Genomic DNA, 24,610 nt, shown 5'->3' on the forward strand with positions numbered 1-24,610 from the left:
CCTTCCTTTTTAGATAAAAGAATCTATTGTTATAGTGAATTGACTTTATTCCAAGAATGACTAATTGCGCTGCCTTTTCCTTTGCAGTAGAGTTCTTTGTGTTTAACAGAAAATTCTGTTGAACCAAATTATTACCCAATAAATAGTTAATAATACTTTAAGCCCATTTCCATGATCTTAGCAACATTATGCCCTTGCTACTGCACACAATAGCATCCCTCTCCCCATGATTTCTACTACTGAGATAAATAAAAGCAAAAATGCCTTGGAAAAACTATTGTCTCCAAATTCCCTTTCAAGGCACACACCATACTGACTTGAACATATATCATTGTTCTTTCACAGTCACTGTGTCAAAATCATTGAATTCAATGTGTAACACCATCATGGGAGTACCATCACCACAAGGACTGGTGTAGTCCAATAAATGCCCATAGCCACCTTGTTAATGCAACTCCATCTAGGCAATTCATGCATCCTTACCCAGGTTGTGCATATCCAATTAATAAGTCAGAAAACATTGCTTCCAATGTCTATGCTTCAGGGTTGTTGAAGCTTTGGATTGTATTCTCCTAGTCTGAACCTAATGTCAATTATCTCTACTCATTTTAAAACCTTAATCATGTTAGTCCTCAACCTCCCTTTTTACATAAAAGAACATTTTCTAGTGCATTGATTTTAGTCCAAGAATGACTAATTGCACTGCCTTTTGCTTAACTGAAATGTTCTTTTGTGTAAAACAGAAAATTTTGCTTAACCAAATTATTATGCAATAAATAATTAATAATACTTTAAACCCATTTCCATGATCTTAACAACATTGTGTTCACCACAAAACTCTTTGAAACATGCCCAACATCCAGCTCACAAATTGGCCAGCGAAAGTCTGTCTCACTAATTAAGCAGCTTACATATTGAGGCACAGCGAAATGGGTCACTCACTCTACTTTCACACAGGTCAATGCTGTTGACTATAGATATACAGCAGGCTCTGTTACTGTAGTATGTGCTCTGCGATGGAAAGCAGAGGAACTCTGGAGTCCTGAGAGTATTAGATGCCTTCCTTTTCATTGGTCATAGCAGATGCTATCAGTTCTCCACTTAGAGTAAAACTGCGGAGAGAGGAGTTGTCAGCTGCCAGTGAGGTGTGACTGCAATAACACAGTGGTACCTGGTAAACAGGAGAGAGTAGTAAGTGCTGCCAAAAAGAAAATGGCTGAATTAGAACTCGGACCAGATAATCTGCTTTAGTGATGATGCTTCAGCGATAGATATTAACCATAACATCAGGCTTAAATCCCCTGCTCTGCTTCTAATAGTGCCACAGGGTATTTTACATCCAACTGAGAGGGCAGTCAGGACCTTGAATAACGTTTTGTCCAAAAGATGGCACCTCCGATAGTACAGCACTCTCACATCAATGCAGTGGAGTGTCTGCCTGAATTATGTGCTCAAATCACTGGAGTGGGATTCTAAACCCACAAATGTCTGCCTCAGAGTTAAGAACGCTACCACTGAGCCAGAGCTGATATACCATAGAAATCCCATTTTATTTAACTGCAATAAGTACACCAGTAACTTACCATTTTCTGCAATAGTCGCAATATAATCAGGTATTTGTTTTGGTACTCCTGTCCTTCGAAATGTTGCTTTGCATCTTCAGAGTCCCTGGTAGTCCCTGGTATTAGCTGAAACAGTGCAGTTAGCAGACACGGTTCAGCATTGGAACTGCATCTCAATGTTATGAAGCCAGACATTTGTAATCTGAAACAAATTCACATGAAGGTACTTGTGATGTTCTCGGGACTGGAGAGACGTCTAGTCGCTTTGGTATAAGATATGTCAGACAGAGTCTGCAAGCTGTTGAACATAATGGAGTGTTCTTTATTCTGTTTTACTTTCACTTTCCCTTTGCTAGCATTTGTGTTCTACAGCAGCCCCAAGTGTACACAATGCATAATGCAATTGCAATTTCCAAACACTATAACACAACAGTACTGAGAATGCATTTGGCTTCATAGAAAGCAGGAGGAATAGAGGCATGTAAGTGCAGACATGGTGATGCCTTAAAAAAAAACACAACATCCCCAAGGGTTTACAGTGGTAGCGGTGAAAAGCCAGATAAGAGATTAATCCAATTAAAGGGCAAAACAACAACTGAGAAGTTACCAATCAGTTAGACTCACTGTGCGAATCAACAAGCAATTGGAGGAAAAATGGGGGAATTAGGTCTCTAGTTTTCTTGCAAAGTCTGTACATTTGTATCAAGGCAGCAGTTTTGTAGCTACTGATAGATTGTGTAAAGGTCCATTGGCCAATTTTGTTTTCCTGGAAGTGGTATAGTAATTACATGAGGCAACACAATTTAAAAACTAACCTGTCTCCAGAGAATCGGTGTAGCTAATGGGGCCAGGAAATTAGATAGCAGTTCTCCCCAGTGTCCTGGCCAATATTTAACCCACAACCAACATCAGTAAAGCATTATAAAAACAAGAAATGCCGAAAATACTCAGCAGGTCTGGTAGCATCTGTGGAGAGAGAAGCAGAGCTAACGTTTCAAGTCAGTGACCCTTCTCTCTCCTTAGATGCTGCCAGACCTGCTGAGTATTTCCAGCATTTCTTGTTTTTATTTCAGATGTCCAGCATCTGCAATATTTTGCTTTTATATCAGTGAAACATTATCTGATTGTTACCACATTGCTATTTGTTGCAGCTTGCTGATAATTGCACTGTTTCAAATTGGCTGTTGCATTTCCTACATTTACAATAGTGACTACACTTCAAAAGAAACATAGTTTTGGAAGTCCTGAGGTGACGAAGGGCACTATACAAATGCAAGTCATTCTCTTTTCAAGTTTACTGCCGTGTTTCCTACAAAATGGAGACTGTACTTCAAGAGGAGTTCAATGGTTGTAAGCCATTTTAGGGTGTCCTGAAGGCACTATACAAATGCAAGTCATTCTCTTTTCAAGTTTACTGCCGTGTTTCCTACAAAATGGAGACTGTACTTCAAGAGGAGTTCAATGGTTGTAAGCCATTTTAGGGTGTCCTGAAGGCACAGAATAAATGTAAGTCTTTCTTTTTATCAGCTGCAGCATTTCTGACTGTGTTCGGTGAACTCTATACCAATTGTGGGATCTTGATGGTCTGCATGACTCTGGGATACCTCAGCTATCAAGGAAGCCCACTGTAGTATTATCAGTCGCTCAACAGAGCACATTTAGAAAATAAGTTTGGTGCTAATCTATCTATCTGAAACCCAGAACTATAATTAATGTGGCCTTTAAAATACATTTGCATTCCACTTACTGTAAGCATTTTTTTATTCATTCATGGGATGTGGGTGTCAGTAGCAAGGTCAGCATTTATTGTCTTTCTAGATGTTAGAGGTCGCAGGTTTGGAAGGTGCTGTTGAAGAGGCTTTGGTGAGTTGCTGCAGTGCATTTTGTAGATGGTGTACACTGAAGTCATGCTGCACTAGTGGTAAAGGGAGTGCATGTCTAATGTGGATGGGGTGCTGATAAAGAGAGCTGCTTTATCCTGAATGTTGTCAAGCTGCTTGAGTGCTGTTGGAACTGCAGCCATCAAGGCAAGTGGAGAGTATTCCATCACACTCCTGACTTGTGCCTTGCAGGTGGTAGACAGGCTTTGGGGAATCAGAGATGAGTTACTTGTCGCAGAATTCCTGCCTCTAACCTGTTCTTGTTGCTACATTTACAATAATATTTATGTGGGCTGCTTCAGTTAAGTTTCTGGTCAATGGTAACCTTCCAGTATAGTGGGGATTCCAATACTTCTCAAGATGCTTAACACTTAGCTCTGTCTGTAGCATGCTGATTCCACTGTTTAGCATGTATGCAGTCCTGTGTTGTAGCTTCACCAGGGTGGCATCTCATTTTTAGATATGCCTGGTGCTGCTCCTGATGTGCTCTTCTACACTCCTCATTGAACCTCTGATTTGATGGGCATGGTAGAGTGTGGGATATATCAGCCCATGAGGTTACTGTTTGTGATTGTATACAATTCTGCTGCTGCTGATGGCTCATAGCCTCACGAATGCCCAGTTTTGAGTTGCTAGATCTGTTCTGAATCTATCCAATTTAGCACAGCGGTAGTGCTACACAGCACATTAGAATGTGCCCTTAGTATGAAGATGGGACTTTGTCTCCACAAGGACTGTGCAATGGTCACTCCTATCAATATAGTCATGGACAAATACATCAGGAACAGGAAGATTTGTAAGGATGGGGCCAAATGGGTTTTTTCTGCATGTTGATTCTCTCACCACCTGTCTCTGGCTCAGTCTGGCCGATGTGTCCTTCAGGACTCAACTAGCTCGGTAGTGGTGCTTCATAATGGACATTGAAGTTACCAACTCAGAGTATATTCTGTGCCTTTGCTGCCCTCAGTCTCTGAGAGATCATCCCACACCACTGCAAGAGACTACTTCATGTGCGACACTTGTGGCAGACTTTGCTTTTCCAGATACACCTTCCCCTTTGTTCTCTCCCCCACCCCTCTCCACTTCACTTGCTTAAAACCTAATTCTTTTCTAACCTTTGCCAGTTCTGATGATAGGTCACACACCTGAAACGTTAACTTTGCTTCTCTCTCCACAGATGCTGCCAGACCTGCTGAGTATTTCCAGCATTTTCTGTTTTGTTTTTGCCTTTCCAGAATCAGCTTGTTCAGCCATCAAAAGAAGTGCAACAAATGATTTCATCTGCCCTCACCAAAGTTCTGAGGCTGCATTCCCATCATCTCTCATAAATGGAATGATGTCAATCATACTCTCTTCCAAGTGGTGTTCAATATGGAGGAGTACTGATTCATCAGCTGAGGAATGGGGGTATGGTAATTAGCAGGAGGTTTCCTTGCCCGTTTTTGATCTGATGCCATGAGACTTCATGGGGTCTGGAGTCCATATTAATGACTCCAAGGACCACTCCCTGCTGATTGTATACCACTGTGTCACCTCCTCTGGTGGAGCAGGACATATCCAGGGATGGTGGTGGAGGAGTCTGGGATGTTGACTGAAATGTGTGATTCTGTGAGTGTGATAATGCCAGGCTGTTGTTTGACTAGCCTGTGGGTCAGCTCTCCCAATTTTGGCCCAAGTCCCCAGATGTTAGTGAGGAGGACTTTGCATGTTTCAGGGTGTGCCTTTGTTCTGTCTAATGCCTAGGTCAATGCCAGGTGGTCTGTCTGGTTTATTTTTACTATAGTTTTGAGTCTTATCATAGTTTTTAAGTAGCCGTTTGATACATCTGAGTGGTTTGTTGGCCCATTTCAGAGGGCAGTTTAGAGTCAACCACATTCTTGTGGGGCTGGTAAGGATGGCAGATTTCCTTCCCTGGAGGACATTAGTTTTGCTTGTAAGACTTGCATTTTACTCAGTTGACCTAGAACTAGAATCCATGAGAACTTATTTTAGAAGGAAACCCTGACTGTTTGTTCCACTATACCACTTTGTCTTTTCGATTTTCTATGCTTCAAGAGCTCAACTCAGTACGTAATATGCTTATACATCCAAATATCATCTCTCTGATTGGACAGACACACTAGAAATGCTTTGGTGACTGTGTTTTATCGCATCCTTGCCAGTGTATGTTCAGTTAGGAAAATGTATCTAACTGACAGTAGCACTTCAGATGAGATTGGAATATCAACAGTATGAAAAACAGCCTTTCCACCCATGTACGTTAGGGCAATACGGAAGACAGCAGAGCTGGAAGAATGCAAAGTGCTTGGAGGACTGCAGAGCTGGAGATAGAACATAGAACATAGAACAGTACAGCACTGTACAGGCCCTTCAGCCCACGATGTTGTGCCGAACCTTTAACCTACTCTAAGATCAAACTAACTACCTACCCTTCATTCTACTATCATCCATGTACCTATCCAAGAGTCGCTTAAATGCCCCTAATGTATCTGCTTCTACCACCACCGCTGGCAGCACATTCCACGCACCCACCACTCTCTGTGTAAAGAACCTACCTCTGACATCTCCCCGAAACCTTCCTCCAATCACCTTAAAATTATGCCCCCTGGTGATAGCCCTTTCCACCCTGGGAAAAAGTCTCTGGCTATCCACTCTATCTATGCCTCTCATCATCTTGTACCCCTCTATCAAGTCACCTCTCATCCTTCTTCGCTCCAATGAGAAAAGCCCTAGCTCCCTCAATCTTTCTTCGTAGGACATGCCCTCCAGTCCAGGCAGCATCCTGGTAAATCTCCTCTGCACCCTCTCTAAAGCTTCCACATCCTTCCTATAATGAGGTGACCAGAACTGAACACAGTGTTCCAAGTGTGGTCGAACCAGGGCCTTATAGAGCTGCAGCATAACCTCGTGGCTCTTAAACTCAATCCCCCTGTTAATGAAAGCCAACACACCATACGCCTTCTTAACAACCCGATCAACTTGGGTGGCAACTTTGAGCGATCTATGGACATGGACCCCAAGATCCCTCTGTTCCTCCACACTACCAAGAATCCTGTCTTTAAGCCTGTATTCCGCATTCAAATTCGACCTTCCAAAATGAATCACTTCACACTTTTCCAGGTTGAGCTCCATCTGCCACTTCTCAGCCCAGCTCTGCATCCTGTCAATGTCCCGTTGCAACCTACAACAGCCTTCCACACTATCCACAACTCCAGCAACCTTTGTGTCATCAGCAAACTTGCTAACCCAGTCTTCCACTTGCTCATCCAAGTCATTTATAAAAATCACAAAGAGCAGAGGTCCCAGAACAGATCCTTGTGGAACACCACTGGTCACCGAGCTCCATGCTGAATAATTTCTATCTACTACCACCCTCTGACTTCTATGGGCCAGCCAATTTTGTATCCAGACAGCCAACTTTCCCTGAATCCCATGCCTCCTTACTTTCTGAATGAGCCTACCATGGGGAACCTTATCAAATGCCTTGCTAAAATCCATATACACCACATCCACTGCTCTTCCTTCATCAATGTGTTTTGTCACATCTTCAAAGAATTCAATAAGGCTTGTGAGGCATGACCTGCCCCTTACAAAGCCATGCTGACTGTCTCTAATCAAACCATGCTTTTCCAAATAATCATAAATCCTGTCTCTCAGAATCCTCTCCAATAATTTGCCCACTACCAACGTAAGACTGACTGGTCTATAATTCCCAGGGTTATTCCTATTCCCTTTCTTGAACAAGGGAACAACATTTGCCACCCTCCAATCATCCAGCACTACTCCAGTGGCCAGCGAAGACGCAAAGATCATTGCCAAAGACGCAACAATCTCTTCCCTCGCTTCCCTTAATATCCTTGGGTATATCCCGTCTGGCCCCGGGGACTTATCTGTCCTCATATCATTCAAAATTTCCAGCACATGCTCCCTCTTAACCTCAACCTGTTGGAGCATATCAGCCTGTTCCACGTTGTCCTCACAAACGATGGTTGCAGAAATAGGGTGGGGAGAGACTAAGGAGGGATCTGAACATAAGGATAAGAATTTTAAAATCGAGGCATTGGACAATGTAGGTCAGCTGGCTGAGGAGTGATGGGTGAGTGAGAATTGGAGCAGCAGATACAGGCAGCAGTGTTTTGGATGAGCTCAAGTTTTGTGGAGGATGGAAGATTGAAGGCTGGCAAAGTGAATATTGGAACAGTCAAGTCTGGAGTTAACAAGGGCATGGACAAGAGATTCAGCAACAGATGATCAGAAGCAGGACAGAGACATGCAGTTATGAGGTAGAAGTAAGACAGCCTTTGTGATGGAAAGGACAGGATTTGGCAGCTCAGGTTGCAAACAGTCTGTTTCATCCTACAACAGTGGCCAGGCGTGAAGGTGGAACTGGTGACTAGGGAACGGAGCTTGTGATGGGGCTGAAAACAATGGCTTCAGGCTACCCGATGCTGAATTGGAAGAAATTTCTGCTCATTCGGAACTGCATGTCGAACAAGCAAGTTGACAGCAGAAACAGTGGATTGTTGATAGAAATCCTCCTCCATGGCGTCACAGGAGCACACAATGGGGCAGATTTTCAAATTCCTGCTGTGATGCAGCACATGGAGGAAAACTGAGTGGGAAGCATTGCATACCCCTAAGGAGCAATCATAGAATCAATCTACCCATTGAAATTAATGGCAAAGATGTTGGTTAGATTCGCAGTTTCCTCCATCTGAATTTCTTCTGCACAAATTGCGAAGGGGATTCACTGGGTGTAGTTGTGACTTTGAGTGATAGTGTAACACTTGCAATATTAAATCAAGCATCAGATATACATTTCTCCCAAGTTTCATTTCCATTGAAGTCAGCAGTGAAGGAAATTGGCAGAGAGGTGTAACAGAAAACTGATTTGATATTGCAAGTGTTACATCCACATTAAAAGTTCAAATTCCACCTCCTTGCCCCTCCCTCCCCCATTGTATCTACTCTAATCAGCTCTAATGTCTGCACTCAGAGCCCTTCAAACTAATACAAAACAGGGCAGTGAGAAGTGACTCACCCAGATTACCAATATTGGGTTACTATAGAATAGTAATAGAATAAATATTTTCCTTGAGGTGGGAAAGAGTTTGTCAATCAGTACATTATTCAAACCACAGAAGACATGATTTATTTCATAAGTGAAGGACACGTCCTAATTCATGTGTTTTATACGGAGAGAGGTGTCCCTCACTCATCAAATAAGTGTTGTATTCTGTAAGTAGAATCACCCAGACATTGGCAACTTCTCTAGCATCCTAAAAAGGATGTTCTTTATGTGCAGTTACCCCACAATGTTGCAACTTTATGGGTAACTGATGAGTTTGTAGTGATTTGTGTGGAGTGCATGTAGAGTCCCTGAAGACAGATGGACCTGAAGCATTTCACAGAAGTGTTTTACATTTATATAGAATAGATTCTGATACTTTTCAGTGTAATACAATCATAGAATTGTAGCTTGGTACAGCATAGAAGAAGGCCATTCAGCCCAACATGTCTTTGAGAGAGCTATCCAATTAGTCCCACTCCCCTGCTGCTGTTTCTCCATAGCCCTGCAAATATTTCCTTTTCAAATATATGTCGAATTCCCTTTTGACAGTTGCAAATAACTTTCACCACTCTTTCAGGCAGTGTATTCCAGATCAGGAGAACAATCTGTGTAAAATAAATCCTGATACATTTCACGGAAGTGTTACATGATCTATCTAGAACGCTTCTACAAAATACATTTAGTTCTCCCTAACTTCATGAAACTTCAGGTATTCCATGAAAATAAATCATTCTATACAAGAAATACAGGCTGACTCATGAGAATGATATGTGAGTATTTGACTATGTTGAGTGCATCATTTGTTCAATGTAATTAAGAATTCAAAAGGATCATTTTGTGCCCAGATTCCAGAATGTTTAGGCTCACCCATATTTGTGATGTTATTCTTCAGTCATCACAAGGAAAGATGGAGTTTGCAGACTGACAATTAGACCACAACATTACTAGAGAATTCAGTTTGCCTTTATTTCACCTTAATGGACTTATATAAGTTTGTTATGGCGCTGTATATTATTTTAGATGTGTATAGTAGTTGTCAGATATTTTTTGTTTCTGCAGTTGCTGAGGGCAGGCATGGTGAAACAGTTACCGTGGTTACAGCTACTACTCATTAACGGTGGAAGTTAGCAGAGAGATTTTTGGGTTTCATCTAATATTCGTGGAACGAATTCCGTATTTCTCATTAGTGAGGCAACAATTTTTGTTTATATATTCACATCTAAATATGAGAGTTTTATTTTACTTCAAAGCAATGATAAACATTTCCTCCCATTCATTCTCTGTCATACTACAAGAGGCATTTAAAAGGCTACTTCCTTTGTTTAATACCAAATATTTTTTAACTCATTCTTGGCATCTGGGCATCACTGGCATTAATTGGCCATGAGAAGGTGGTGGTGAGTTGCCTTCTCACACTGCTGCAGTCTGTGTGGTGAAGGTACCCCCACAGTGCTTTAGGTAAGGAATTCCAGGATTTTGACCCAGTGATGTTGAAGGAATGATGATAAAGCCTCGATTTTAACCTGGTGAGTTGCTGCAGTGCATCCTGTAGATGGCACGAGCTGCAGATACAATGCACCTGGAGGTGGAGGGAGTGGATGTTTAGGCTAGAGGACAGGCTGCCAATCAAGTGGACTTCATTGCCCTGGATTATGTTGAGTGCTGCAACTTTAACCTTCTAGACAAGTGGAAAGTATTCCATCACACTCCTTATATCAAAGCAAAATACTGCGGATGCTGGAAATCTGAAATAAAATCAAGAAATGCTGGAAATACTCAGCAGGTCTGGCAGCATCTGTGGAGAGAGAAGCAGAGTTAACGTTTCAGGTCAGTGACCCTTCTTCAGAACTGGCAAATATTAGAAATGTGAAAGATTATACGCAAGTAAAGCGGGGGTGGAGCAAGAGATAACAAAGGAGAAGGTGTAGATAGGACAAGGTCACAGAATAGCTGACCAGAAGGTCATGGAGCAAGGGCAAACAATATGTTAATGGTGTGTTGAAAGACAAAGCATTAGTACAGAGAGGGTGCTAACGGACTGAAAATTGAACAGCAGCAAGTACAAACTTGAAAAAAACAGTGGGTAAGCAAACTGAACAACTAAGATGAAATAAAATAAAACAAACACAAAAAAAGAAAAAAATTAAATATATAAAAAAGAAAAAGAATAACTAAAAATAAAAGTAAAATGGGGGGCCCGTCATGCTCTGAAATTATTGAACTCAATGTTCAGTCTGGCAGGCTGTAGTGTGCCTAATCGGTAAATGAGATGCTGTTCCTTGAGCTTGCGTTGATGTTCACTGGAACACTGCAACAATCCCAGGACAGAGATGTGAGCATGAGAGCAGGGAGGAGTGTTGAAATGGCAAGCAACTGGAAGCTCGGGGTCCTGCTTGCGGACTGAGCGGAGGTGTTCCGCAAAGCGGTCACCCAGTCTGCATTTGGTCTCACCAATGTAGAGGAGACCACATTGTGAGCAGCGAATACAGTATACTACATTGAAAGAAGTAAAAGGAAATCACTGCTTCACCTGAAAGGAGTGTTTGGGGGCTGGGATAGTGAGGAGAGAGGAGGTAAATGGGCATGTATTACACCTCCTGCGATTGCAGGGGAAGGTGCCATGGGAAGGGGTTATTTTTTTCTTTTTTTTTTCTATATTTATTTTTGTTTATTTTATTTTATTTTATTTCATCTTAGTTGTTCAGTTTGCTTACCCACTTTTTTCATGTTTGTACTTGCGGCTGTTCAATTTTCAGTCTGTTAACACCCTATCTGTACTAATGTTTTGTCTTTCAACACGCCATTAACATATTGTTTGCCTTTGCTCCATGACTTTCTGGTCAGCTATTCTGTGACCTTGTCCTATCTACACCTTCTCCTTTGTTATCTCTTGCCCCACCCCCGCTTTACTTGCTTCAAACCTTTCACATTTCTAATATTTGCCAGTTCTGAAGAAGGGTCACTGACCTGAAACGTTAACTCTGCTTCTCTCTCCACAGATGCTGCCAGACCTGCTGACCATCACATTCCTTACTTGTGCCTTGTGGCGATGCTTTGGGGAATCAGGAGGTGGGCAACTTGCAGCAGAATACTCAGCCTCTGACCTGCCCAAGGAGCCACAGCATTTAGGTGGCAGCTTCATTTGAGTCTCTGGACAATGGTGACCTCAGGAATGAGGAGTTGGTGATAGTAATGCCATTAAATGTCAAGGAGATTATGGTAACAAACTGTTACTGTTGTTTGAAGACTAAGAGCCAGATTATCCATGCATCCTTTTAACATTTAAAACTTTTGCCAATTTGTCCTAGAATGGTCTTTTTGGCTTAATTAATATTTAGTTGGAATTGCCTGAAGATTTGAAAATTTTAATTTTTGTAACAACGTGATGGGGGGGGGGGGAATTTGTGATGCAAAAGCTCAAGGAAATGATGGCCTCTGAAACTGCAACCATCTCTTACAGCATTCCTTATTTTCTTGAGGCTTTTGCAAGGCTCCAAATGTTCCTTCACTGCTCCATCTAATTATCATAGTTCTGCCTCCATTCAAGTTAATGACATGCCTGGGTTTGCTGAATTAAAGCATTTGAGATTGGCAACATCACTTAACTCGGTGCTGGTGGGCTGAATATACAAGAATCAGAGCAGAAGTGTATTTAAGAGAGACAACATTGCTTTTAGGCATTATAACACAATGGTTATCTCAATTCCCAATTTTCTTTATCAGACTGAGCAAAACAGAGCCCGCATTGTTCAAGGCTAAATGTAATGCAAATGTTCAATGTACTTATTTTTCACATTGTTACATATTGAAATTGAAACAGGAGGGTGAACTTTGAAAAGCTGAAATTGCCTCTTGAGGAAGTGTGTTTTCAGCATTGCTTCTAAATTCACTTTCTAGTGTCAAGCAGGGGTAAAAGTGCAGCACTCTGATTAAAATCCACAGCTCTTAGACATAGCCAATGAAATAGTGTGAGAGTTACAGAAGAACAGTTATTTTCCTAAAAATATTTGTTTTTGTGCTGATGTATGATCAGTATTTATCCCTGTTTATATGCTTCCAGGGGGTCGGTTAGCTCAGTTGGCTATTGTATGCCGAAGAAAAATGTCAACAACACGGGTTCAATCCCGTACTGGCTATGGTAGTTCATGGAGGCCTGCCTCCTCGCCTTGCCCCACGCTTGAGGAGTGGGGACCCTCATGCTATACATCACCAGCTGTCTCTCTAATGGGGAGAGATGCCTGTGGTCCTTTAGAACTATGGCTAGAGCAAAATATCCTTCATCAATTTGCTGCCAGGTATAATAACTAATCAAGTAAACTGGATTCAAATTCCAGCAGATATCCACCAGTAAAATGAAGTCCTAACCATTTCTTAATAAAAGGAAAAAATATGCAGGGTTATGCGGAGGTGTCTAACTAGACAGCTCTTTCAAAGAGTTCCCACTGGCACAATGGGCTGAATAGCCTCTTCTGTGCTCTATAGTCTAAATTTGATATTAGGATTGATAGATTCTCTGATTAATGATCTGATCCTGTGATTGAGTCTCTAATTCTCAGATCCTCTAATTCTCAGATTGATTCTGTGATCCTCTGATCTACTGATTGCTCCCCTAATCTGGTAATTGATTCTATGATTGATCATCTGATTGATTGTCCAATTGATCCTCTGAGTGATCTTTTGATTAATTCTCTGATCCTCTGATTGATTCTTGGATAGATCCTCTGAATGATCCTCTGAATGATCTTCTCATTGATCCACTGATTGATTCTGTGATTGATCTTCTGATCCTGTGAGTATTCCTGATTGATGTTTCAATTGATCCTCTGATTGATCTCTGATCATCTGAAACTCTAATTCTCTAATTGAATCTGATTGATCTTATGATTAATTACCTGTTTGATATTCTGATCCACTGCTCCTCTGATTGATCCTCTGATCCTCTCTGATCTTATGATTAATCTCCTGATTGATTCTTCAATTGAATCTATGATTGATCGTCTGATTGATCCTCTGATCGAATCTGTGATTGAGTGAATGATCCATCTTGGCCAACCTCAGCATCACAGATTCCAGTCTTCAGCTAATTCGCTTCACTCCACGTGACAGCAAGAAATAACTGAAGGCATTGTATATAGTAAAGGATATGGGCCCTGACAGCAGCCTGGCTATAGTACTTGTTCTCCGGAACTGGACGTGTCCCTCACCAAGCTGTTCCAGTACAGCTATAACACTGGCATCTACCCGATGATGTGGAAAATTGCGCAGGAATGTCCTGTTCGCAGAAAGCAGGACAAATTCAATCCAGTCAATTACTATCCCATCAGTTTACTCTCAGTCTTGAGCAAAGTTATGGAAGGGGTCATTGACAGTACTATCAAGTTGCACTTACTCAACAATAACCTGCTCACTGATGCTCAGTTTGAGTTCTGCCAGGGCCACTCAACTCCTGACCTCATTAAAACCTTAGTCCAAACATGAACAAAAGAGCTGAGTTCCAAAGATGAGGTGAGATTGACTGGCCTTGATATCAAGGCAGCTCTTGACTGTGTATGGCATCAAGGAGTCTGAGCAAAATTTAAGTGAATCATCTTCTGATTGAACTTACATTTGATCTTCTGATTCTTCGTTTGACCCTCTGATTGAATCACTGATCTTCTAATTGATTCTCTGATTGATCATCTAATTCTGTGATCTTCTAGTTGATCTCCTGTTTAATGCACTGATTCTCTGATTTCTGATTTATCCTCTGAATCTATGATTGTTCTTCTGATTAATTCTCTGATCCTTTGAATCTGATTGATCTTCTGCTAGATCCTTTGATTGAATCTGTGAATTATATCTGATAGAGCTTCTGATTGGTGTTTTAATTGATCTTCTGAGTGGTCCTGTGAATGATTCTTTGTTTGATCCTTTGATTGAACCTGAAATTAATCTTCTGATTGATCCATTGATTGATCCTCTGAATTATCTGCTGATTGATCCTCCGATTGATTCTCAGATTAATCCTCTGATCTTCTAATTCACCCTCCGATTGATCTTCTGATCCTCTGATTGATCCTCTGATTCTGTGCTTGATTTTCTGATTTTCTGCTTAATCTTCTGGTTGATCCTCTGAATTATCTGCTGATAGTCTGAATGATACTTTGAATCTATGATCGGTCCATTGATCAATTCTCTGATCCTCTGATTCTCTGATTAATTTCTGGTCCTCTGATTGTGTGAATCCATGATTTATCTTCTGATTGAATCTGTGAATGATCTCATGGATTGATCTGTTGAACTCTTCCACCCTTTGATTTAACCTCAAATCATCTGATCAATTGACTCTGTGATGGACCTCTGTTTGATCTTCTGATTGGTCCTCTGATTGATCCTGTGATTGATCCTCTGCTTGATCCTGTGATTGAACTGCTAATTTATCCACTGATTCATCTTTCAATTGATCCTGTGATCGATCCTCTGTTTGATCATCTAATTGATCTGCTTCTCCTTTAATAGATTCCCTCAACCTCTGATCCTGTGATTGATCCTTGGTTTGATTCGCTCATTCACTGACTGATCCTCTGATTGATTCTATGTTTGGTCCTTTGACTGATTCATTGAACTGATCCTTTGACTGATCCTCTGATCCACTCATCCTGTAATTGATTCTGTGATTAACTCTATGACTGATCTTCTGAGGATGAGGAGAAATGTTTTCTCTCAGAGGGTCATGAGTCCTTAGAACTCTCTTCCTCAAAAGGCCGTTGGAAGCAGTATTTGAATATTTTTAAGGCAGAGGTAGATAGATTCTTGATAAGCGAGTGGGTGAAAGGTTATCGGGGGTAAGAGGGAATGTGGAGTTAAGGTTACAATCAAATCAGCCATGATCTTATTGAATGGGGGAGCAGGCTTGAGGGGCCGAGTGGCCTACTCCTGCTCCTAATTTGTATGTTCATATGTACATTCATATGCTCAGATTTATCTTCTGATCCTTGAATTCTCTAATCAATTCTGTAATTAATACTGCTAATTAGTCTCCTGATTGATTCTGTGATTAATCACCTGATTGATCCTCTAATCTTCTGATTGATCTTATGATGGTTCCTCTGACCCTCTAATAGATCCAGTGAATGATCTTTTGACAAATCACCTGATCCTCTGAATGATTCAAGATGATCCTGTGATTGATTCTCTAACTGATCCTCTGATCTGATTGATACTGTGAACAATTCTCTGATCCTCCCATTGATCTTGTTTGATTCTCTGATTCTCTGATTGCTCTCCTGATTGATTCACAGATTCTGCATTTGATCCTCAGATTTTGGAATTGATCTTCTGATTGATCCTCTGATTCTGGGATTGATTCCTGGATTGGTCCTTTAATTCTCTGATTCTGGGATTGATTTTGTGATTGATTCTTTGATTGATTCTCTGATCAATCCTCTGATGTGTCCTCTGATCCCCTGATCTTCTGATTGATGCTCTAATTATCCTTTGAATCTGTGATCCATCCTCTGATTGATCCTCTGATTGACACTCAGTGAGTTTCTGATTCTGTCTCTAACCCTCTGATCAATCCCCTCATCCTCTAAATGATACTCTATATGATCCAGTGAATGATCCTGTGAATGATGCTCTGATCTTTTGATTGATCCTGTGATTGATCCCCTAATCGATTCTGTGACCCTCAGATTCTGTGATTCATCCTCAGATTGATCCTCAAATGATCTTTTGATCTGACTGGTCCTGCGATTAATCTTCTGATTGATCCACTGTCTGGTCCTCTGTTGATTTTCTGATCCTCTGCTTGATTCTCTGATTCTCCGTTCATCCACAGATTGAAACTTTAATTGATCCTGTGATTGATCCCCTGATTGATCCTCTTATTGATTCTGTGGTTGATCCCATGATTGATTCTATGATTGATCCTCTGATCTTCTGATGGATTCGATGATCTATCCTGATTTATTCTTTAATCCTTTTATTAATATGGTGAGTGATTCTGTAATTTCTCCCCTGATTGATTCTCTGATCCTGTGATTGATTTACTGATTTGATCATCTGATTCACTGATCCACTGATTTATCTGCTGAGTGATCTTCTGATTGATTCCATTATTGGTTCCATAATTCATCATCAGATTGGTCCTCTGACTGATCCGGCGATTGATCCTGTGATTCTCATCTGATGCTTCCCCTGATTCATCCTGTAATTGATCATCTGATCCTGTGAATGATCCTCTGATCGATCCTCCTATTGAATCTTTGATAGGTCCTCTGAAAGATCCCATGCACCTCTGATTGATCCTAGAATGATGCTTTGATCCTCTGATCCTCAGATTCTGCGAGTGATCCTCTGATTGATCCCATGGTTAATTGTCTGATTCTCTGATCATCTGATTGATCTGCTGATTGATCCTCTGGTTCTGTGCTTGATTCCATGATTGATCTTCTGATTAATATTCTGATTGATCCTGATTGATCATCTGATTGATCGCCTGACACTGTGAATGATCCTCAGATTCTGTGACTGATCCTCAAATTGATTCTGTGATTCATTCTCTGATTCTCCTATTGATCCTCTGATCCTCTGATTGATTTGGTGATTAATTCTGTGAATGATCCTATCTATACGAACAAAGAATCATACAAATTAGAAGCAGGAGTAGGCCACTTGACCCCTTGAGCCTGCTCCACCATTCAATAGTTCATGGCTGAACTGATTACTCCACATTTCCACCGACCCCCGATAACCTTCCACCCCCTTGCTTATCTACCCCTGCCTTAAAAATATTCAAAGACTCTGCTTCCACCGCCTTTTGAGGGAGAGAATTCCAAAGACTCACGACACTCTGAGAGAAAAAAATTCTCCTCATCTCTGTCTTAAATGGTTGACCCCTTATTTTTAAACAGTGACCCCTAGTTCTAGATTCTTCCGCAAGGAGAAACATACTTTCCACATCCAACCTGTCAAGACCCCTCAGGATCTTATATGTTTCAATCAAGTTGCCTCTTATTCTTCCAAATTCCAGCGGATACAAGCCTAACCTGTCCAATCTTTCCTCCTAAGACAGCCCACCCATTCCAGGTATTAGTCTCGTTAACCTTCTCTGTACTGCCTCCAATGCATTTACATCCTTCCTTAAATAAGGAGATCAGTACTGTACACAATACTGCAGATGTGGTCTCACAAATGCCCTGTACAGTATATCCTTACATACGATCCTCTGATTGAATGTCTGATTGATCCTCTGAATGATTATTTTATTCATCTGTAGATTCTGTGCATGGTTCTGCAATTAATCTTCTGATTAATCCCCTCCCTGATCCCCTGATTGATTCTGTGATTGATCACGTATTGATCCACAGATTGATCCACTGATTCGTCTTCAGTTTGTGTTGCATTATTGGGTTTGTAATAGTAGCATTGTCGGGAGTTCTAGAGAAATTCTTTGGCTCTGGTAAAGGTTAACTAACAACTCTTTATTATTTACAGTTACTATATGCACTCTCCGCAAGCCACCTAAGCTAGCATCCTTCGTGCTGCAATACCTTCTTCTTCCCCAGCCTATCTCATGTGACTGTTACATCATCATTCTGACAGTGGGAGGGGTCCTTCTCACTGTCTTCTGTATTAACCCATTATATCCTTGATACTATATCTCCCCCCAAGTCTTTATCCAACATTTTTCCAAATATATATGCATTTATGACTTCTCTACTACTTTATCTCCTCCCCCAAGTCTCTGACTTTACAGATTCAGTCTCATCAGAGCTTTGACAACTTCCCCCAATCTGGTTGTAATCTGGCTGTGATGATCAGTAGTCTTCGTAGGAAGCATGGGTTGCTGACTTGGTTTTTTCCTTCTAAGGGTTGTAATATTTTGTTTGTTTGGGTTTGTTCATCTTCATCTGGATCTGGCAGATGGATTATTGTTTGTTACTTTTGCGGATAGGAATGATACTCCTCCGATTCCTTTGTATGTTCCCTTCATTCGTTTGTATAACATTCGATCGCTGATAGTCCTCATGTTTATGGATTACTGTACCTTCTCGTTCCAGGTCACGTATCCAACCTCTTCCACCATTATTTAATTTGGGTAAGCTTCTCGCTCAAAATCTCCTATTGTAATTCTGGGTTTGTTTCCTTCTGGAGGAGTTTTCTTTTTCTCAAACTTTCTTGAAGTCTTGAGTCTTCAATCCAGGCATTAATTGTTCAGGCAATACTGGAAGCTGTGTTCTTAATTTCCTTCCTATTAGTAATTCTGCTGGTGATAATATCAAATTATTTACCTTTATTTGCTTGGCTTTGGCTACCTTTTTAATCAACTGCAGTTCCAAGCAAGCATTCCTGCTCAGTAAGAAATATTCTTGATTGTGTAAGACATAGAAGGTCTCTACCAGTTGTCTGCCTCTATGCTGAAGACTTGCTTGGAGTTTGCCTTTTACTCGCAGGTGTGTCCCGTCTGGACCATGCAACTATATATCAGTCAGTTGCAGGTAATGTCTCTTCACCCAAGGCTCTTGGTCAGACAATACTGAGATGCTAGCCCCTGTGTCAAGCTTAAAATTCGTGAGGTGTCCATTCACGTAGATGTCGGTTGTCCTGAAATCTTGATCTGGATTGTTGATTTCTCCCAAGAACTCTCTTGATTCTTTCTCTTGTGGATATTGCTGTACTTGATTCATTGCTATTTGCATGAATGTCTTTTGCTTTGAACCTTTAAGTGAAGACATTTTGCTCTGGCACATCTTCCCATAGTGTCCAGTTTTACCACAATTAAAACACAGCTTTACTTATTAGGCACCACTCCCATCTGTGGGGTTTCTTGGCACCACAATGTTGCCAAGGTTTTCCAAAGCCATGCACCTTCTCACCTGTATGTTCTTTTCTTTTCTTCAAAGTGTTTGTCTGGCTTTGGCTTAACCTGTTGGATGGGCATTGGACTCCTTCTCGTCCACAGCTTGTCTTTAGCTTGTAGGATGTCTTTATTCTGTCTGAGAACTTCAGCCTGTCTTACCATTTGAATGGCCTTTTCCAGTGTCAGATCTTCCTTGGATTGCAACAGGTCTAAGAAGGATTCATCCACTATGCAAATGACTATCATGTCTCTGATTAGTTTTGCCTTTAAATCGCCACATTCACAACCTTCTGCCAATCTATACAGTTCATTACTATAGGAGTCTATAGATTCACCAATCATCTGCACTCACTTATTAAATTTGACTCTTTCCAAGATTTTATTGGTACAGAGATTAAAATATTTATCAAAGGCTTGGAGTACCTCTTTGAATTTATCAGTAACCTCATTGATCCCTTGTCGGACAATTACATCATCTGAAAGTGCATCTACTGAATATAGGAGGGTGTTCACTTGTTCCACTTCAGATTTTGTATGGAGTTGCAAAGCAATTCTAAACCTTAGGAACTTTTTTCCTCATCTTAGCCAATTTTGAATCTGATTGGATCCTTCTTGATTCTGAAAGCTCTCTGGCATTTCCAATTTTAGATCCATATTGCTTTCTTAATAGACTTTTTAGGATGTTCCCCTTGAAGAAAGTTTGCTTGTTTGTTTGTTTTTTTCCAGGCTTGGTTGCTTTAATTGAAGTCCCCAGCTGTTTTTGAGAGTTCCCTACTGTTTTAATAGGCTATTATAGGATCTTCCTCTTTCTTTAATAAATTCGGTTTGTTTTTTTCAGGCTTTGTTGCCTTAATGCAGGTGTTCCAGCTGTTTTCAGGGTTTCCCGCTCTTCTCAGGAGTTCCCGTGCTTTTCGCCCTCGTGTTCAGCCCAAGTGAAGGATTGGGTTTTTCCCTGCTTTTTTTTTTACTTTCTGAGCACAATGCCTTTAGGAAAGTATGCAAGCTTTTCAAAGGCTTTTAATGTGATCCCTGACCGATGGTATTGTGACTCACCTGATCGCTGCAGTTTACTTACAGGCCACCATGCTTCTATTCAGTGGTGCTGCCTGTATTTCTATGCTCTGACTCTCCACAGTCTCTTCTGCAAGTAAGTCACTTTCTTACTGTACTGCACCAGTATTTATCTTTAAATTTCTCTGGTTTCTTCCAAAGGTAAAATCTTCAAATTCTCCTGGTCGTTTCACTATTGTTTACCATTGTTTTACTGTTGTCACCATGTTGCGTTGTTGGATTTATATTAGTAGCATTGTAGGGAGTTCTACAAAAAGTCTTAGACTCTGATAAAGGTTAATTAACAACTCTATTATTTACAATTAATATAGACACTCTCCGCAAGCCACCTAAGCTAGCATCCTTGGTGTTGCTATACCTTCTTCTTCTCCAGCCTATCTCATATGACTGTTACATAATTGCTCGCACAGTGGGAGGGGTCTCTATCACTGTCTTTGTTGTTAACCCTTTACATCCTTGTACTACAGTTTGAGCCACTGATTGAGCCTCAGATTAATGCTCTAATTGATCTGATTGATCCACTGATTGAAGCTTTGATTGATCCTCTGATTCATAAGAACATAAGAAATAAGAGCAGGAGTAGGCCATTCAGCCCTTCAAGCCCACTCAGCCATTCACTGAGATCATGGTAGCTCTTCTATTTCAACACCAATTTCCTGCACTATCCCAGTATCCCTTGATGTTTTTAATGTGTAGAAATCTCTGTCTTGAACATACTCAACGACTGAAACTCCACTGTCCTCTGGGGTAGAGAATTCCAAAGATTCACCACCCTTTGAGTGAAGAAATTCCTCCTCATCTCAATCCTAAATGGCCGGCCCCTTATTTTGAGAGTGTCTCCTGGTTCTAGACTCCCCAGCCAGGGGAAACATCCTTCCTGCATTTACCCTGATAGCCTTGTAAGAATATTGTTTTTTGAATGAGGTCACCTCTCATTCTTCTAAACTCCAGAGAATAAAGGCCCAGTCTACTTAATCTTTCCTCATAGGACAATCTCCCCATCCCCACACCCCCCCCCCCCCCCCCCCCACAATCCCAGGAATTAGTTTGGTGAAGCTTCGTTCCCTCAATAGCAAGTATATCTTTCCTTAGATAAGGAGATCAAAACTGCACACAAGTGTCGTCTGACCAAGGCTCTATATAATTGCTGTAAGACATCTTTACTCCTATACTCAAAGCCTCTTGTAATAAAGGCTAACATACCATTTGCCTTCTTAAGTGTTTGCTGTACCTGCATGTTAGCTTTCAGTGACTCATGAACAAGGACACCCAGGTCCCTTTGAAATTCAACACTTCCCAACCTCTCACCATTTAAGAAATACTCTGTATTTCTGTTTTTCCGACCAAAGTGGATAACCTCACGTCTCCACATTTTTTTCCATCTGCCAAATTTTTGCCTCCTCGCTTAGCCTCTCCAAATCCCCTTGAAGCGTCTTTGAATCCTCCTCACAACTCACACTTCCACCTAGTTTGTGTCCTCTGCAAACTTGGAAATATTACACTTAATCCCCACATCCAAATCATTGATACATATTGTGAATAGCTGGGGCCCATGATCCTTGTGCTGCCCCACTAGTCACAGCCTGCCAAATTGAAAATGACCCATTTATTCCTACTCTCTGTTTTCTGTCTGTTAACCAGTTTTCAATCCATGCCAGTATATTTCCCCCAATCCCATGTGCTCTAGGTTTGTTTACTCACCTCTTGTGTGGAACCTTATCAAAAGCTTTCTGAAAATCTAAATATACCACATCCACTGGTTCCCCCTTATCTATTCTGCTTGTTACCTCCTCAAAAAACTCCAACAGGTTTGTCAAACATGATTTCCCTTTCATAAATCCATGTTGACTCTGCCCAATCCTATCATTATTTTCCAAGTGTCCTACTGTCACATCCTTTATTATGGATTCTAGCACTTTCCCTTTCACCTTTTTGATCCTCTTTTCATCTTTTGATCCTCTGGCTGACCCTGTATTTAATTCTCTGATTGATCCACTGATTGATGCTCTGTTCGATCTATGAATAATCGTCTGATTGATTCCATGATTGATCTTCCGATTCATCCTCAGATTCTGTGACTGATCCTGAGATTTAGCCTCAGATTGATGTTATGATTGATTCTGTGATTGATTCTCTGATTGATCTTCTAAGTGATTCTTTTATTAATCCTCTGATTTTGTGTTTGATCTTCTGATTTATTTTCTGATTAATCCGTGGATTGTTCCCCTCAGATGACCTTGCAAGATGACCTTGAGCAGCTTAGGCCCAGTTTTGGACTGCAGCATTTTGGCATGGGCGACAGCAGTCTGTGCTGGCTGGCTGACAGGCAACAGCAAGGAAGCTGGTGAGAGTATGAAAGCTGTCAGCCTGAGAGTGGACAGCAGGTTCATGCGCCACAGAGTAACTGCCACTCCCCCAGGATGTTACCTCAGCAATCAGAGAGCAAATGCTGGACTGCTGTGTGAACCTGCAAACCCCTTTTGAATATTGGCATCCACAAACAAGATGGCAGAAGTCGGAACTTGTGTGTCAGCAAGCTGACTTTGTGTGACTCCAGTGTATGCTTCCACTCCAGCACTCTGATGTTGTGTAGCTTCTGCTTGTGCTGCAATGAAAGCTGAGACAAGCCATGAGACGCTGCAGCTGACTCCGCAAGTGTGTTGATGGAGTTGGTCACCATTTCCATGCTGGAAAGGATGGACTGCAAGCTCTGTGCAAAGCCCTGTGCTAAGTTGGTACAGGACTCCTCTATGCTCCTTGACATTGCCCACTGGCTTTCTGCCAGGCCTGCCAGTGCACCAAGCATTTCATTGTGCATACCCATCAGCCATTTTCTATAGGCCGCCCCTCAAATTCCTCATCTGACTCCTTGGCAGCAGGACTTGTGTGCAACCTCAACCTCTGGTGAGCTACGCTTGCCCCCTGCCCCGTCTTCAGGCCACTCATGCCCAGTGTCTCACCATATGCAGATCCCGCCTGTTAGCTATCCTTTAAAGTTCACAAAGTGTCAGTATCTGAGCTGGTGACCGCGAGTGTGGGAGTGAGTAATGGTGTTGCTTCATCACTATTGTCGTCATGCTCTTCAAGTTCTTTCTCTTCCAATACTGTTTGGCCATTCTCGAGTATCTGAAAGTAGAAAGGCACAAGGGTAGAGTTGTGGTGAGAGTACGGCCGCAAGCAAGAGGTGCATGATTCCACCATCTACAGTTTGTAAATCTGAAGAAAGTGTGGGTGAGGAGAAAATAGGATGTGAGAAGGAGGATTAGTTATGAGGATAACATCATCAGCGTTGGCTGCTCCAATGATGGCCAGCACCGTCTCCTCCATCAGGTTTAGGACATGCAGCCATGCCTGTTCCCCTGTCAGCTACCTCCAGTTATGCACCACATTGTCCTGCAAGAGAGAGGGGACTGTGCCACTGAGTGTCATGCAATGTGTTTGGGTGATGTGGTTGTCAGGGCTGAATAGCTGGCAGTGTGTGTAAGCTGTGAGGTCTGGGTATGAGGTTTGCAGCAGTGCTCGGTGTGTGAGGGTGAGGTGCAGCTATGAATTTTAGGTATGAGTTGTGATTGTTAGAGATTGTTGGTAGCTGAGTGATGGGGGCATGGTGAATTGAGCAGTGTCTGAGGCTAATGGTGTGGTTAGTGGGATATGGCATTTGAAGATGAATTCATTGACCTTGCCCATTTAAATTAAGGGCATTGAACTTCTTGTGGCACTGCATTCAGATCCTCAGGGCTAGACTCCTGGCATTGACCAGCACCACTATCTGCTCCCACTGCCTTTGTACAGTTTGTCTGGAGGGCCTCCTGGTCCCCTGTGGGTAGAGGTCCTCTCTCCTTCTCTTTAGCAAGGCATCCAGAGAAGATTCAGCGACGATTGGAGCATGCTGTCTGCGCTGTTCCAACATAATTCAGTTTTCTTCTTTCTCACACTCTCTCTGCACCCAGTTCCAGCACCTGCCCCAGCCACAAGGTGCCTCCCCTTTAAGAGGTCCAGGTTGGCTTTAAGTAGTGCTGGCCGTGCACAAACCTTGGCCCCCTCCTGAGGGCGTGCAGACCCTTAGCAACATATTTCACATTGTTTGCATACAGCTATCAAACAAATCAGCAGGCAGCATGAGGTTTTGCATGCTGTCTGCATTGAGAGCAATGGGTACAGGTTATGTACGAATTGCATTTCC

This window comes from Heterodontus francisci, chromosome 3 (assembly GCF_036365525.1).
Source record: "Heterodontus francisci isolate sHetFra1 chromosome 3, sHetFra1.hap1, whole genome shotgun sequence".
In the NCBI taxonomy this organism is placed as follows: Eukaryota; Metazoa; Chordata; class Chondrichthyes; order Heterodontiformes; family Heterodontidae; genus Heterodontus; species Heterodontus francisci.